At 36.6% G+C, this 18,458-nt stretch overlaps 1 protein-coding gene across 4 annotated transcripts in view; it reads right to left on the bottom strand.

The window, feature by feature from the left end:
- The window catches only part of CRIM1 (cysteine rich transmembrane BMP regulator 1), a 222,526-nt gene that overhangs the window by 142,701 nt on the left and 61,367 nt on the right, over nucleotides 1-18,458 (bottom strand). The gene's annotated exons all lie outside the window — the stretch shown is intronic.

Genomic DNA, 18,458 nt, shown 5'->3' with positions numbered 1-18,458 from the left:
CCTGGAAAGGACTTCTATAAACTGGTTACCATGAAGCGATCCTACCTGATACACAGACTCTGAGACGCAGGACAAATAGGAAGGCCAGAATTTTAACTGACCAGTGACTGATCTCCTTTAACCGTTGTGAGTAAAATCATCCACTCAAGTCAGACTACTGTAAAATGAAAATAAACTATTTATGGTTACTAGCAAACACCAGGGAATTTTCTGTCAAAAGATGTAATGATCCTTACAACTAAGATACCGGGCTAATCATGTAAACTCAAGCAACACGTTTCTTGAAGAAATCCAAAGATCAAGAACATATTTCTTTTACGTAGGCCAAGTTGAGAACCGGTATTGCATAAGTCAGTTAAGATTCAGCAGTGCTGACTAGGAAAGCCCTTCAACATCCAACAAGATAACAGAAGAATAAACATGCCAGAGCTACCAAATAACTCCTACTAGAATAGTCTAAGATGTTTATGCATCCCAAAGCCAAATGATGCCATTTTAAATAATGATGTACTTTCATTGTTTTCCCCCCCATTTGGCTGGAAAGAAAAACAAAAGAGAATAAAATACTGTTATATGAAAAAGGTACACCTCACACGTCTTTTTAAGATAACTCCTCCACTGTTCACTTCTCATTAAATGGCAATCCTCACATTCTTTCTAATAAACCACCAGCAACTGAAATAAACTGGAAAGAACGAAGAATACTTCTTTACTCAGCTACTGCTACCCAGTGGCACAGTTACTAATTTGCATGCAAATTTGATTTTTCCAAAGAAAAGACCTAAAAGAATAAGTAAATTTCTCATTCAAAATGCTACACACCATTGAGAAACAGTTAGGAAAGGCAGGAAAATTTAAATCCCATGATGTAATTGAAGAGGGCAGAAAAGCTCTTGAAATTTTGAACTAGTGCTCAAATTCACACTTGAATGAGTAAAAAAATCCCTTTAAATAACTTTCCCTATAGATCTTCTTTTCATCAACTACGGAAATATCAATTTAACTCCATATTGAAATGCTTGCCACTGTGTGAATTTTGCCTAATTCACTAGACAACTATACAATAATTTTTGTTAAACCCTAGAGAGAATGGTACAAATACACAGATACTTGGAGATATTTTATAAGTATGGGGGTTAAAAAGCCCGCTTTCGTAAAATAATTTCCTGTACTTATCGTTAGAAAGCCCTCATCGACGCCATTTCATGCTAATCGATCACAACGGAGCAGTCCTTTAATACGTAATACATAGAGGACCCGTAAGCTGGCATGAATGCAATAGTAATGAGGTGACTTTTAAAGTAGATTCTTCATTAGCACAGCTCAAAACGCAGTTTTTCAACAGAAAGACGAAGTTCCATAACATACCATCTACGTATGGCTGCTGACAATCAAATAGTTCTGCTCTAATCTTTCTTCCAATCTATGCAATGAACACATTTTCTCAAGACAGATCACTACTTGCTTTCAGGGAAGTCTGGATCAAGATTTATCAAGGTTTATTAGAAATCTCTCAATATAAGTATGCAGAAGAGATATAATTAAGTAATACTGATATTTCAACAGCGTTGAGACAGCACGCAAATAGTTCAACTCTGCCTTCCATGAAGCATACCTTCTGAATCTCATCACTGTAAAAAGAGAAATTGAAACATAACACGAAAAAGTTATATATTTCATTTTACATTTCTTAACACATGTACCTCCCACACACACTGTGCATTTGCCCCCTTTAAGCATTCAATTAAGACATTAAAGGAAGCCACGGAAAGGAAGCAGCTGACAAGTTTAACACAGTGTTCACGCACTGAACATGCGGTTTTGATCCTAATCTTACCCTTATCATAACTAACGTCTGGTGGAACAGTCTTTTAAGCATCATCTTTAAAATTTAATATGCTCCCTTTTCCCTACTTCATGTCGTTCTGTTGAATCATACTGTAAATCTCAAAATATTTTAAAACAGCAATTAAGCACCACCTATTTCTGAAAAAATTGCAAAAACTCAATTACTAAGATAAGGTTAATTCACAGGGCTGACCTAAGAATACAACCAAAACCATTTTAGTCAGTCTCACCTTCAAGCCCCAGCTGCTATTATGCTACTATGTAGCAAACCCAGCAAACAAAAGCTGGCCCTATGAAAAGCTTACCTGACCTGTGAATGCAGTTTAAGAACTACTGAAAGATTATCCTTAGAAATTAATCTTTTATCTAGCAAGATTTATGAACAAATTTTCAGTTAACCTAAGTTTCTTGGATGCTTGACTTAGTATTCAACTACTTAGTATTCAACGACTTCAATTCCCTTGAAGTGTTTGATTATTATCTCATGTCCTGCACGCTATAATTTGGTACCCAAGAGTACTGACCAGATTAAAAAAAAGATCTGTACCTTAATGAAAGAAAAAAAGAATATCTCCAACACTCAGAGGCTCTTATGAACTAAGCAGCCAAACCAAGAGATACCAAGTGGATAAAAAGGATGCTCTGACAGACTGACAATTCAAGAAAACTGAGACATAACTAGCACTATATTCAACTGCACTAGGTTTCTACTTCTAGCTTCAGCAATTCAGGCAATCTATTTCGCTCCTGTTTCACTTTCCAATCTACCTTTCCTTTTAGCAACTTAATCTCTTCGCTACTTCAGGGGAAATGCCTTGTTATGCATGTGTATCGTACAACAGGATCCTTTTTTCAGCTGAGATCTCTAGATGCTACAAAAAAAAAAAAAAGAGAGAGAGAGAGAGAGAGAGAGAGAGAAATTATTTGAGAACACTACACAGCTGTTAGAAAATCTGGAAAAGTTTATCTTCAGTAAAGGAATTGTATACGATTATACTGCCTTGACTGGAATCATCTGAACAGAAGTTAACAAGTACCACCATCAAATGAATATTCACTAACTAATCACTGGCAAGTAGTTATGATGGGTGTTTTGCAATTAATACCAAAGAGAGGAACTTCAGTTTATGAAGTTTTAAAGAGTCAAAATTCAGATTAAACCAAAGTATGTTACATTGTTTTCATTTTTCTTGTTTTGATTAACCCTTAAGAGCTAGCTTACATCAGTACTCAGTGTGTAGTTGGACAGCCTGCTAGAAGCAGATCATACTGATTGGAATAAAGCAGAAACAGAAGAAAACATTTTGGGTAATCTTTCATAAACAAATTTTTACAGTAGGCAGATACTTCTCAAAGTAGAAGGGGCAACCAATCTCCCAGCAGTGAGAGCTCTGTGGAGCACGTTTTCAAGTGCCAAAGCTGTCTCAAATACACCATAAGAAAGTCTAGGCACAAAGGTAAAGTGCATGTGAACCTCTTAACCAGGAGATGCTTGATGGTCCTGAAACAAACTATCGGAGACACACTGGGGCCAAAAGAACTAGGAGACTGACCTTACCTAGAAAGGAGCTATAGAAGAGGCAGTTAGCAGCTACCTCAACAACAAAATAAGAAGCAGGTAGAGAATTAAGGTCAGATAGAAATTGACTTTGCAGCAAAAAAAAAAAAAAAAACCAAAAACCAAAACTATTCTAACAGACATTAGAAAGAGAGCGAGAGAGAAAAATAACTCAGGGTGGCCGTAGTCTTTAAAGGCTTTTCCCACTGTTTTATTATATTCATTATTGCATTATGTTTTCATCAACAGAAATAACTTAGGTCATTCACCAAGGGGATCAGATATTCAAAGACACAAGTCTGCTGACTGGAGAACTTGATGTTCAACTCCACAGCATTACAGGTTCACCAAATCTTGCTGAGGAAGGACAACTTTATTTGCAAATATAACACACTACTAGTAAAGATACTTACCACCTTTTCCTGTCTGTGTTGACTCACAGAGAAGTTCATACGCAACAATCAAACCACAGGTCTGAGCCCTAGTACACTGATACGAAGCCTGTGCTCTGCTGTGTATACTCTGAGCTCTTAAATTTCCATAATGAGCTCCCAGTCTAGAAATAAGGCATCCATCATCAAGCAGCTGGATAGCTGAGGGAAATAACATGGCCTTCCATTCCAAACATTACTCTGCACCTGACATCAACAGAGAGAGTATCAGACTTCTCTTGAAACAGATGCAAAGGAACGTGTATCGCAATGGTAAAGTGTTCAAGACCCTGACAGTGTGCATCACGAATACAGTCTTGCACACGTTGTCATGTCAATACAGCAGCCAAATGCCTCCCCTGCTGCCAAACAGGCGGATTATTGTCCTTTACAGTGATTGCCTAGTCTTTTTTTTTTTTTGGGGGGGGGGTGGGGGGGTGTAACTAAAGTCTAGAACAGGTCGTGTACAAGGTAAACCCTAGCTGATAACGAGCAGAACATAACTGTTCTCAGCAGTGTCGGAGCATTTATGCCAAGGCAAGCCAATTTAGAGCTCTCAAGGTAAGACTGACTCCCTGTGCCACTTTCAGTGAATGCTTACCCTTCCTGAGCCTTAAAACTGAAATGAAGTGATTTCAGTTAGAAGGCACCTCTGGAGGTCTCCTGGTCCCATCCCCTACTCGGAGCAGGGCTGATGTCAGGTCAGGTTGTTCAGGACCTGGCTTAAGTGAGTTCTGAGCAAGTCCAAGGATGGGTACTCTACCACCCCGCTCTGGGAAGCCTATTCCATTGTTTGACCACCCTCACAATGACTCTCCCCCCGATATCTAACTGGGGCTTCTCTTGCTGCAATTGATGCCCGTTGCCTCTAGTCTTTCCACTGCGCACCTCTAAGTAAAGTTTGGCTCCATCTTCTCTGTAACTATGTATCAGGTCATTCTGTGAATCCCAAAACCAGATGCAGAACTCCAGATGAGGTTCCACCAATGCTGAGGGTAAAAATCTCTGGCCTTCTGGTCCTGCTGGCTACATTCCTTCCTGTCAATGCAACCCAAGATGCAGTTGGCCTTCTTCACCGCAAGGGCACACTGCTGACTCAAGTTCAACCTGCTCCACTGTCAGTCTCCACCAGGACAAGTCATTACTCCTGCCTGCAACAGGTAAGCATTTACCCTGCTAAAGTTGTCATAAGGGTACAATTTCTACAGTCAGTAACATATTGCACCAACGCAGGCATTTACTTATTAGGGATAAACCTAAGATAGATTTCATATTCCATTATAGATTCCTGCAATCCAGCAAGTCAAATAGAAAGACCAGTAACTTGAATTACTTGCTTTTGGAGCTAGGTGTTTATGGTCAACAAATGTGATAAGGGAAGTTCAAAGAGAGATTTCTTAATCTTGAACTCAGTTTTTATCTTCCCTCTCTCAGTCTCAGTTACGTCTCCTGAAGCTGTTCAAACAGCCAACACCACCACAGGCTTATGCACTGCAAAGAAAGAATTCATTTTGTCCACAAATTATTACTGCAATAGGGAATTTATGTCCTCCTAACCTCTTAAATCCTGGGCTGGAAATTCAGCTCTACCTGCAGTAGAAAAATTGTGAAGCAGCAAGAATAAGTTTTCACAGAGGACTAAAGATTGTTTACTCTCTCTGTAGACAGCAGTATTTATTATTTTGGGAACTTCAGCTTGTTTGGGTTATGAAGTAAACAGTTCTGCCCAAGATCTTGTCATCCAGCCTTTCCACTATTCTGCATGTAATACAAACTCCACATAGTCAGATGCCCTATTCTGCTCTTGACTAAAATATTAATTCTGAACATTGTTTAATTTGAAGTTTGTTAGATAAAACAGTGCCACATGGACACTAATGTGCAAGTAAACTTCCTTCTAGAGTTGACACACACTCTTCAATAATTTGCACACATCATTTGCTCTAAGGGACATCTGCCAGAAGCATCAGAACGAGTTAAAACAACTCTCATTTCAATGCTTCAATTTTTAGTATTTGGGGTGGGGGAGGGGAGGTGGGAGTTGAATTCAGTTGTTGAATAGCAACTGAAAAGAAATACCAGCATGCGCCCCTCGCCTCTGAGCTTCATTTGTGCCCACATATTTCATACAACCTTAACTTATCCTGGAATCGTATCTGCTTCTAAGTAAAAAATCCTAGACTTAGGAATTTTGCGTATTCTAGGAATTATCATCTCCTCCATCTTCACTCAGTCAATACAAACCCTCTTTAGGCAAATGTTCTTGTTCGGACAAGTCTGAAAAGACTATAGCCTTGTCAGGCTATACAGGTCAAGTAAAAGGCATGCCCTAACATATCAAACCTCGATAAAACAGGTTACATTCTTCCACTTAAACACACCCACATTCATTAACAACTGAGGTTAAACTAGCAGAAGCTTTCCTTTAAACTGAGTGACAAGTTTACCATGCATGTTGTATTGGCACATACCAAATCCAAGTGACAATTTTGAATAATTAAACAGATATGTATTATTTATACCAATATTGTGTTTAACTATGTATGTGACTGCCTGGTCTACAGTACCATTTTTTTTCTCCCTGTAAAAACTTAATATAAGTTCATGAGACTTCTAATAAGAAACCCATTTCACTTCTGTTACAAAGCTCTTGCCTTTAAAAAACTTGGTTGCAGTGAATACTAAAATAAAAAAGGAAAAAAACAAAAAACTTGAACTCATGCCAAAGATCAAAGCTCCGTGTTTACCCTCAATATCAGACATATGACATGGCATACTGATTTTCCAATAATGGATACTGTTGATTACTACAAAACACAGCAGCGTAGTTGAAAATAAATGATCTGAAAATAAAGGGATAAAAGTTGCATACTAGCCACCAGTAAGTGGACAGCATTTGTTATGCTAACACAACTCAAATACTATAGTTACATAACTTCTGTGCTCTAGTGCACAGTCATATTACAGTTAAATAAAACGCATGACCTACTTTGCAAGTGATGCAAAATGAAAATAATCCTAGTAACTTTACAATATAACAAATCTTTCTTTCAGAGATTGCAAGTATTGATTTTTCTTAAAAAATATAAAGTATGTTAAATCAGATCTGCATACTGAGCAAGAACAAATATGTAATGCATTTTTCTGAAAAGAAAAAAGAACATTGGAACTTCTCTCCCCCTCTTTTAAATTACTTACTTGCAGTATTTCTTAAACAGAACATAAATATTGCTTTGACTTTAAAGGAAAGTGTACTCAGTACATAGTAAGAGGACACCAGAAACCCACCCACCGGAAATAAACACTTTGCATATTAAGTAAAACCTAAACAACATCTCGCAATAATCACTGCGTGTGGAAGGGAGAGATTACAACTCTAATAGGCTCGTTGCAGTCTCAACTTTATTAGAGTGATTCAATTTCATAAGCACTAGTATCAGAGTTCTGCAATACTTTTAAGATTCCAGAGCAAAAATTCAATGTGAAATACAGAAGCAAGATATTAGGGCCTAACATGAATTTGGTGATATTTTAAAACAAAAACAAATTATTGAAGTGTGTGGAAAGGAAGTGATACAAAAAAAATCATTGGCAGATCCTGAAAAGACATAGTGGTCTAGAGTACTATTTCACCTTGCAAATGCTTTAGCAGGCAGTCAGCTCAACATTTGAGGACTTCACTTTGATGAGCCTTTGTAAATGAGTTGTAGTTAAAATCAGAATTCAGTCCGCAAGGTAGTATCAAACTGTTTAGCTTATATATGGGGTACAATTTAACCCTAAGGTACACATTTTTAAAAGATTAACTCTCCCTGATTATTCCGGAATACTCAAAGAGGATTAGAATTAGTTAAATACCACGTTTTCCTATTAGAGGAATGTTTTTCCTAACGTTCGCAAGACCAATTCTATCCATATCACGTTCTGGACATCAGGTTAGGCATTTCCAAGCTCTACTACCGTTGCCTAGTAATTAAATACAGAAAATATTTTACTCCATGACCGAAGTAGGAAGAATTTACATATATTTTTATATATATACACACACACACACACATATATACACACACACACTATAGTCTCTCCTTAACGTAAACTTTTATTTGTAGCCTACATAAATCATAAAATAAATGTCACCTCAAAAATGTTTTTAATGTTGCATTTATTTTAAAAATAGAGTACAAATTGACATCATTTGGAATTGTACTAATTGATCAACAGGAAGATTCATTAGACTAACCACAAACGTACAATGTTCGTAAATAACTTAACAGTAACATCTTGCAAGAAGGAGCAAATTATGAATTTCTATCTGGACTAACATTACTGTGAGACGACACCCAGTTTTGGGGGTATTTGCTAAAAATATATGAAATTTGTTTATTATTCCAAACTTGGATTGGAGAGAGAGAAGGTAATCAGAAATGGAGGGTGGAAGCGGGCAGGAGAGTATACAGAAACAACAACAAAATCTGTAGAGTTTCTTTAAAGCTTTGATTATGTATCCCATCATTGCACCTCATAAACCCATCTCTTTTCTCCAAGTTTTCGTTTCCTGTTCAACCGTTCCTGGAACTTCCTCCTCCTTCCACCTTATCTTTTCTCATTCTCACCCAAGCCTTCCAGGATCCAATCACTTCATGTCAATAATGTCTATTTTTAGTAGGTTCTCCCTCTCCCAAACTCCTCTTCAAGCACCAGTCCCTCACCCTCCCCATCTATTCCCGCTCCGCCTTTCTGAACTCTTGCTACTGTTTCCCTCATTTCCAGTCACTATGTTCCCAGTGTTTTTCCTTTTCCAAACATTTTTCCCCTTCTTGAGATCCCATCCCTACTCCATTCACTTCAAGTAAATTCTTTCTCCACGCTCTACAAGTACGAGCAGAGTAGTAGGGGCAGAAGTCTGCCCTTGCTTTCAATCTTTACACCTGACAGCAACCCAGAGCTATAAAAACACAGAAAATCCTCCTTAGCCTCCCCTCATGCCCAAAGGAGATTTAATATTCAGAGAATTAAAAGGGGATTTTTTTCTCTAAAACTTGATTGAGCCTTTGCAAACATTTTTCAAAGGTTCATAACTTGGCCAAGTACAAGCAGTGTCTCCTTTGACAGTTAATGTCATATGAAAAATAAAAGGATAGCTGGGATAAAGGAAAGAATGTATAATAAATACAGAATCCATATCAGTTATCTCCAAGTATAAAAATAATCAATGCCAATGGTGATGGCAAAGTTTTTCCATGAAAATACTGCAAGAAAATTTTAACATAAGCATCGTAATGTACTTTAAAAAAAGTCTCACACTCAGAAATAACCAACTCTATAATGATTTTATTTATTTGCTTTGGGATTGTGTTCTGTGGTTTCCACTTTGGCTTTAAATCATCCAGAAGCCGACACAGCAAAGAGCACTTCATGTTACATGGTCAAAGTCAAGTAAAGATCTAAGCAACTAAGAACAAAACCTTTAAACTGCTAAGTTGGCTCACACCCTACCTACACAATCTCGCTTAAGAAACAACACAAAAATGCAACAGAGAAGTACAGCAACTGTCATGCTATCAATGACAGTTTTAACAGCCTTTGTAAGTTACACGCTATAGGGCGAGCAAAGAAATAGCAGAAAGAAACAAACCTAATCAGGCTTCTTAAAATGATTTTTAAGTGATGCATTTACCTACTTTGAAAGGAATACATGCAAAGGCACAAGAACTCGTCGTCACTGGCTTGAAAAAATACTTGAAACGTAGAATTAGAAAAAGAGAAAGATAATCAGACCTTTGCAGCCACAGGACCCAGTAAGTGCCTAAATTTTTACAGTGATAGTACCATAACGGAGAGGACCAGTAATTCCAAATTTGCACCCGAAAAACAATATAGAACAGGGTCCTTACCTAATCACTGAACATAAAAGAAAAAGTACCCAGTATATTTGCATCACACAGTACTGCTGACTGCAAGAATGCTTTAATGGCCTAATTCACCAAAATTTAGGCAAGTAATTTGAGTTGCTTCTAGTTCTCTTGGCTTCATCAGGGCTAGGCTGTTAAAATACCCATATTTATATGTGCTTACACAATTGGATCACTCTTGTTTTTTCCAGACTCTCCCTCAGTCTCTTATATTATTTTTAGAAAAGTGTTATCAACTGCCATCAAGCTGGTATCTACCGCAAATCCTTTAGGTATTTCATGTTAGTAACCCACAAACAAAACTCAGTGTCCTGAAACAACTAAAATACTGTCTTTTTTCCTGGCATTGATAATTAAATAAACATGATACAAGAAATGTACTATTCCTTCTTTTACAGTTCTTAAAATAAATATAATTTTTTGAGCTGTTAACTGTAAGTACTTACACATGGAAGAACAGATGTTTATATTAACAACACAAGAAGTTTTAAGTAGTTAAAAACACACATGGATTTCACACAACTTATTTCATTACCAGCAGCAGATAAAACTCATTTCTGTGGATTTTTGTCCCCTTTGCAACACATCCTGGCAGCAACATCAGCACCCCTCAAATTTTCTCTCATAAAGCCACAAACAAGACGCAGCAAGAAATGGGACGAGGGCAGAGCAATGCGTGTGCAATGACCAACTCCAAGAACATGTGAAGCATGAAAACAACTTGAAACATCAGTTCTTCCATTAACAGAAGGAACAAGTACAGTCTAACATATTATGCTTTAAAGTAAGGATCTTATAATTGCTATAGTGGTTCAACGATGAACTTACAGAGAAACACGGCAGGTTCATACTGTATACTCTATTCAAAGAGAACACAATTAAGAAAAACTATTCTCTTAAATTAGATTCTGAAGGAGTTTCTGCTTTTCATGTCACAGCACAACACATTTAGACAACGGTCTTGACACCTAGGGCAAGTCAGAAGCTTTTCTGTGGCTCCCCCTCAGTCTCTTCAGGCACTGTTCAGGCCCCAGAAGGGGTTCATAAAAGCTTGGATGAGGAAAATGAATGACATGTGGTGATTGCCACAGAGGGTAAAGATCTTCCCTAGGGACTCGGTGCTAAACCCTCTCCTGGAAATCAGCATCTAACACATGCCAGCACTTTCTCATCATAAAGTAATAGGCCATTTCCATTTTTACTCAGAAATCCATGCTCAGCATACACTTGCTTTAAATGTGGAAATAAACAGGTTCAAATCCTTTTTCTGCATATGGGAATCTGAACCCATATTTGAGTAGAATGCCATTTCAGAGAAGTACAATTTTTTTCCAGTTGAGGCTACTCCATTAGGCATTAAAAATTAAACACTGTCTTTCTGTCTATACTATACTGCTCAAGGATTAGAGGCTTCACTTTATTGTAAAACCAAGTTTCAAACCTTTCACCAATTAATGTTTAAGTATTTTATACAAAGTAAAAGAGCTTCAGCAACACCCTCGAGAGCCCCATTCAACAAATCTATTGCAGTTTACAGTAAGAATCTGGAAAGAAAGAAAGACGGGCCAAAGCAAGTTACCCTAAGTACTTCTGGGGGCCAAGCACAGGTACTTTTGAAACTGAGTAACAGATGTTGCCAACACCTGAACATTAAAAGTAATGTACTTTTTATATTTTGTGTGTGTGTGTGTGTGTGTGTGTGTGTGTGTGTGTGTCTGTATACACACATATATATTCATGCTCACACACACATACATAATATAAATAAAACAGAGATAAGACTTTAGCCATGATAAAGCGTTGGAAAGAATGGTTTGATATAGCTGAAATTTTATGCTTTAGACAGCACAGCTGCAACAGTAAAACTGGTAAATATCTGTTCTCAGTGAAAACAGCAAGAAAATTGTCATTGTGTTATTAGTCACTAAATCAAAGAAAACATGGTTATGAATAACAGCAGCAGCAGAATACAACAGGCAGAGTTCGGAGTAGAATGACATTACTTCGCGTGCAGCTTCCCTGAAAATGAGGAAGTTTCTTATGCAAATTTTCTAAAGATACCAAAAATTCACATTAAGCTTAAAAAATAAACAAATCTTTGACGTGAACAATATGAGGAAAAAAAGAGGGAAAACATTAAAAAGAAGATCATGCTGTTAATAGGTTAAAATCGTTATTCTAAGTAACAAATGAGAATGGCAAGTGTGCACTTCTTCTGCCATCTGAAAATGTGACTTATTGAAAGCCTATCTTTTCTCATATAACATTATCAAAATGACACAATAAAAGTTAATTCAAGTTTCATATGAAGAAAATTTCGTAAAACAGCAGATACACTCTTATTGTGATAAACTCTTTATTGGCAGGAACTTAACTGCTACTACTATAAACAAAATTAAGGGGTTAGACTGCTGTTCCTCAGGTATTTGACCACACCTACACATACATAGTGCTCTCAAGTAAAATCAAGTTAAGAAGTTTACCTCTCAAAGCATCATAAGCTAGCCCACCGTGAGTGCATTACGGAAAAGTGCATACAGGCAGTCATCTCCTAGGGATCTGCTGTGAATTTACACTCCTAGCTTGCACCAGACACTACGATAAAAATTATTTCTTCTTGTGTCTGCTATCAGTTTTATTTAAGCCGTGTAGTTCCCTGTTTTTGGTTCCAGACCAAACGTGTCAGCGCTGAAGATTCATCACTGCTGACTCAAGAAAATAACTATGCAGTAAGAAGAAAGTCATGAGAAGTGCTAGCAAAAATGAGAAGCTTAAGAATACAACTTTAAATAAATAAATAAATAAAACCCTCAACATGGTTGCATCAGGTTTCAAGAAAACAAATTTGGAAAAGGAGAACTGAGAAGGAGAGAGACTGCTTAAAAAGACTGGATATTCCCTATGTATTAGAATAGGAGTTTAGTTACCACATCATGCATGATGCAATTGAAGCAACTACAACACACGCAGGAATGCGGAGGCAAATTATATAATTCAATAAAGTGCAAAGCACAGCAATTCTTCTGAAAACAACAGAAATTCAAGAGAGGAAGCCTGACATTAAAGGTTCTGTCTAAATATAAGATAAAAATGGAGTTTCACTGAAGAGTAAGAAAAGGAGTTGGAAATATCTTCTAGAATACTGAACAAGCAAACAGCAGAGTGATTAAAAGTACCTTTTCTGGCTATGCTAAAATAAAAACTGAAGTAAGCTAGAGTTGCAACTGATCTGTAACTGAGAAATTTACTACATAAACTGTAAAACTTTTTTCCATTTTGATTCTTGAGGCTTTAATTTTTTTAAGTTGGTGTAAAGTTTTCAAAAAAACTCAGTACTGAGTCTTGACTTAAACTCTGCTCCCATTTATATCAATTAAAAGAGAATTCTTAAAATATAGAGATGTGCCACAGGATAGCTTTTTTTAAAATGGTACAGTAATTTCTTTTTTAGTAGTAGATTATTCGATGATAAATAAAGACATTTTTCTCAATGAAGTTCAACACAGTGCTGCAAACATATACTAACAAAGCCAGCTTCCCTGAATCCGCATGATTTACCGACAGGTTATAAGCTCCATGAAATGAAGTTTAAATTAATATACAGGATAAATATTTAGATGTTTCAAAGGAGCTTGACAGTTTCCTGAAACTTTAAGTCAGGTATATGCTATTTCTAGCTTTCTTGTGTACAGCCTCTTTCTGACGCTGGAAACATCATTTAGATATAGTCCAGCTAGACTTTCTTTATATATGCAAACAACTGAGTCAGTACGCTTGAATTCAAGTTTCCTAGGTGTGAAGAGAATTATCACCTGAATGTTCCAGCCTTCTCAGAAGGACAATTTCAAGCAAAATTTGAAAGCGACTTTTAAGTGCAGTATTCCAGAAATGCAAATTAGAATAGTAGGACAGAAAAATTGTATCGTTTTTAAGCTTATTCAGATTAAATGTAAGTGTTCGACATTTGATTTTAGATTTTGATGTTGCCCCAAAAATAATTTGCTCAGGTAGCAAAATTAATTTATTTACCGTTCAATTTCCTTTGCCTATATTTTCTTACTAATGATTAAAAGCAAAGCTTTAAAATTATCTAGTATTGATACATACAGGCAGTATCACTTTTTCATAACTAAAAAACTTAAAACTAATTAAAAAAGGAAAATATAAGTAGAAATATATAGGTTTATAAGAACAATCACACGGAAACATATTTACCAATTCAAGCTGCAAACAAATATTACAAGCATACAAACAATGCTTAATATCCTACTCTCCACTTAATCGTGCTGTTGTAACCACAAAATTATCATTCAATTATAATAGAACATCTGAAGTACGATGCAGTCAAGTTTGAGTGTTTTGAGAAGCGGGAAGAAAGTAATAGTCAAATCTTGTTCTGGTACAAGTGTCAGTGAGCGTAAAGCTGCCAAGCTGCTTATAAAAACATGAGCTTTACACAGCCGGGAAATGCTTATAGTTTATAACACATATTCATTTAAATCTTGGAGGTAGAGTCCCCTCATAGTCATTACATAGTACTTTCATTACACAAAGATGACTGCCTTAAAATTATTTTACAATAAAAAGGATTAAAAATATAATTGATTAAAGGGAAGAATAGAATTGCTCTATCACTATCTTAAGACCATTAGCCAAACCTGGAAAAACAAAATCTTTTTCAGTTATAATCAGTGCATTTTTTCCTCATCAAAAAACATATTGTTTTGCTTCATGCACTCCCGAGCATGCTAAAATACGCTGTTCTTTTGAAAAGGTTCAGAAACAAAGAGCTAAGTAACTGTGTTCTTTTAGAATTCAAGCAGTAAGATGATTGCAGCACAAGTCAAATAAAAGCCCAAAACAGTGGGCTATATTGCTTATTCTAAAACAACCTACCACCCACTCCCAAAACCCGTATAGATCATCAGTAGTAGCCTCTTATGTCCACAAAGTTCGCACTATAAAAAGCATAAAAGCCTTCAGGAAGCAGCTGATACATCAGGGTTGCAACAAGTGCTACATCAGATGGCATTATTCAAGTCAGACAGGTCTATTTATATAGTTTAGTATTTTTTTTTTAATTGTCATTTTAGCAAGTGATGATTATTAAATATGGATGCAACAATACTGTTTGCATACCTGCTACAACTGATCATTTTTACAAACTGTGCTGGTGACTTTTTGTCCTATTTACTACGGTTAACTGCAAATCAGAAGCATATAAAGTGTAACCGGAAACAAGCACTGGAAAAGAAAAAGGCAGTGGACAACAGACATGCATCTTCAGAAAAAAATAATCCAGCGTCACTTCCAAATATATAGTGCTAGAGTATTTAAAGCTCTCCAGACCTTCAATCATATTCTAATTCTCTGCTTTGCCATAGTTGTGAGTGAGGAAAAAAATACACATTCAAACTGATCAGAAAAAGCTCTACTGTGTTTAAAACCAAAGGCATCTGTTACTGCACTGTATCTAAAGAGGAAGGCAAGAACGGCTCTGCCAAGGACAGCAGACAAATACTCAAAGTGCAACAATCTGTAAAGAGTTAATGAAGTCTGATACAACATGAGGAAAGGTACAACTGCTAAACACAAAGACTGAGAATAATCCAGATCTTCAAGCAGAAAATGTTGCAATAGCAAGAGCTGTTTGCAGTCTTCACAAGCATTCTCTTTGCTAACTGAACAGTAATGATGGCTGACCTCCCAGCAAGATCACTGGCATCACTGAAACCACATGAAATTAAGATATAAAAGATGCAATCAAAAGCGTTTTCTTTTTAAGAAGGAAGCTAAAATTGGAAAAGCACTACACATCACTCATTGTGACAAAGAAAAAGACCCCATCAGTAGATAAACTTGGCACAGAACCTAGTAGTAAAAAGACAAGACTGGAGGGGGTCAATTAAGAGCACATCAAAATATAACTGCAAATAGGCTAAGGCCTGTTCAGCTCTCACAACTACCTCCCACTTCTCTTAGCACACCTGTTTCAATCATATGCTTTCTTTGCTAAATGTTATCAGCCAGGACAGAACAAGTAAGGAGCTCCTCCACTTTGTCTATAAAAGCACATAGAGCCAAAAAACAAAAAAAAAAACACTCAAAAAATTCTTGTGCTGTGAACAAATTGTACCATCAGATGTGCAATAACCTAGCTTGGGAGAAGTTTAAACTAGGGGTGGAAGTGATAAAACAGAGAAGGAATATCACATTGTGTAAATGGATTTTTGCCTTCATTCACTGGTGCACTGTCAAAACCCAAACCCACGGTTAATGCTACAAAGAATAAATAGAAAAGAATTAACATCACAGTTTGGTGGTTTGCCTGAATGCAGCGACAGGGAAATACCTCTTCCACGTTATCACTACATGGAAACAACGCAATAGCACTGTCTGGAGCAGAGAAAAATCTGCTATAGATGCCTGCACATCCAAAACAATCTCAAGCTGGACTGGGTCAACATTCTGGTCCTCAGAGGTGTCTCAGCAAGTCAAAGCTGTTTTGGCTACCTGCCTTCTATCAGCTTCCCTGCAGCAGAAGTGTCTGCTCTCACTTGCAGGATGAATCACGCACGGTAGATATCTGCAGGTACTAAAGCTACTAATTTCTGGATCTGACCACACTTTTTACACAAAGGCTGCAAGAAGATAACTTAAGAAGCACTACAGTATGCTTCAAAACATCTGCCGAAAAAGTCATTTTCACACCATTGTCAGTCTTTGGTCTAATAGCAACAAATATTTTCAAGATAGATCAAGAATTTGTAATATATAGCTTCATACTGCAAAGAGTTTTCCAGAGAGTAAAGAAGGGTCATAACTATGCAGTGAGAGTCCAAGAACCTCCACAAACAGTTCTCAACACGCAAAGGATTTCTTCCATGGACACAGTGAAGCTAGACTGCCTATATGGATGTGGTATCTGTGTACTGACAATGTCTGTTACACCAGAAAGACTTTCTTCCTCAAATCTTACATCTAAAGTGTAATTCAGTTCCCTAAAAACAGTACTAATGTGTATTTCACTCCTAGGGTTTTTTTTTTTTTTTTTTTTTTTTTTAAACTGATTTGGTGGGTATCATGCAGGATTTACTAAGGTCATCTATAAAACGAACTTGGATACTACACCTAACTTTCACCTTTTCCCAGCTGGTGTCCCGTTGTTGTCAAACCAATGAATGTCTGCCTTGATAACATATTAAGTGTATAGAGAGATGCAAGTTGGGAATCCGTATCAATCAAAAGACTGATGTAGAAACGGATAGCATAAAATATCATTTGAATAAAGTAATTTTTAGTTTCTTATTTGTATTAAGAGACTATTTTGATTTAAAAACTTGTAAAATATGCACTAAAAGGTAAAAAATATATATTATCAGAGGGGAAAAGCATCATCACTTAGAATACAGTTAGAATAACACTGCCACTCATACTAATAAAACAGTGCTACTGTTACAAAAATCTCTGCAGAGACTATAAAAAAAAAAAAAGACACAAACATCTTCAGATCCTATCTATTATAATTTCCCACCCTGGACGGCATCAGTACCTTTTTTTTCTTTTTAAACCTTGCTCTGTTTTTAAAAATATTAATACATGGACAGCAATACATTTACTTAACAGTAGAGGACAACAGTCCAAAGAGTATCTGTTAAGTGACCTTTTTCTTGAGGGACTTTTTGTATCATTTACTTTATAATTAATTTTGATAACAAGAAGCAACGTGCAGCCAAAGTCAAGGTCAAGACAGAGCTAGAGGTGAAGAAACATCAGGTATACAAAGCTACAGTCTCAAGTAATTTCTTCAAAGCTTTAACAATTCCCGCTTGAAAAGAGAACAACTCCAAATTGGCATGAATAAGGTTGATCTCTTTTTGTAAACAATGCATATGTTTTTGATCTGAATTTAACATAACTTTTACTTACATTGCCCTGAGAAAGGGCTCATTAAGTCTAGTTTAACTGACTGCAACTTCACACATAGCATGGAACATCATGAGGCTCCCCATGCACAATTATGTACTATCTGATTAAGTAGAAGAGAAGAGGCTTTAAGAAATAAGTTATTCTTAAGCATATCAAAAGACACAATCTTCGTATTAAGTGAAAATTATTTCTGTTTTACTTACACAGAAACCCTAGAAGCCTTCTCTACCTCAAAGTACCTTTACTTCGAAAGTCTTCCTGTTCTGCTTGATTACTCACACATTGAAGTTTTTCCCATTATTTGGGCATGTTCCACGATCCGTCCCTACAACCTTTGGCATTCACTGCTTTTTGTGGACTTCAGGCGCCATGTTTTAGATAACGGTGCAAGATGCTAAGTAATAGCAGTGATTCTTTTGACATTACTTTCTTCAGATTCTCATTAGGCATCTTTGCAGTCTCCAAAAATTTCTACTGAGTGCTGTAAACATGGGTCAACTGATTCCACAAACTCAAGGACCCGCTTACTAGTGGCTTAAACAATAACAGATTACTATTTCTACATGATGAGTACACAAAGCTGAGATGCTCAGTTAGTATTAGCAGCTCCCATTTAGCTTTTGAATTGTACTTGCTTATTTTAAGGACCTCCTTACACATACTTTAAATGGAAACACTAGCAAATTAAATAACACTCAGTGTGAAGGTGACTTTCATCCAGCCTTTTTAAGGAAGGGAAAACTCGTTTATTTGAAAAAGCTTGTCTAACCTGTTGATTCA

Source organism: Struthio camelus, chromosome 3 (assembly GCF_040807025.1).
Source record: "Struthio camelus isolate bStrCam1 chromosome 3, bStrCam1.hap1, whole genome shotgun sequence".
Classification (NCBI taxonomy): Eukaryota; Metazoa; Chordata; class Aves; order Struthioniformes; family Struthionidae; genus Struthio; species Struthio camelus.
The sequence above is the reverse complement of the archived record's forward strand: the minus strand, read 5'-3'. Positions and strand labels throughout refer to the sequence as shown.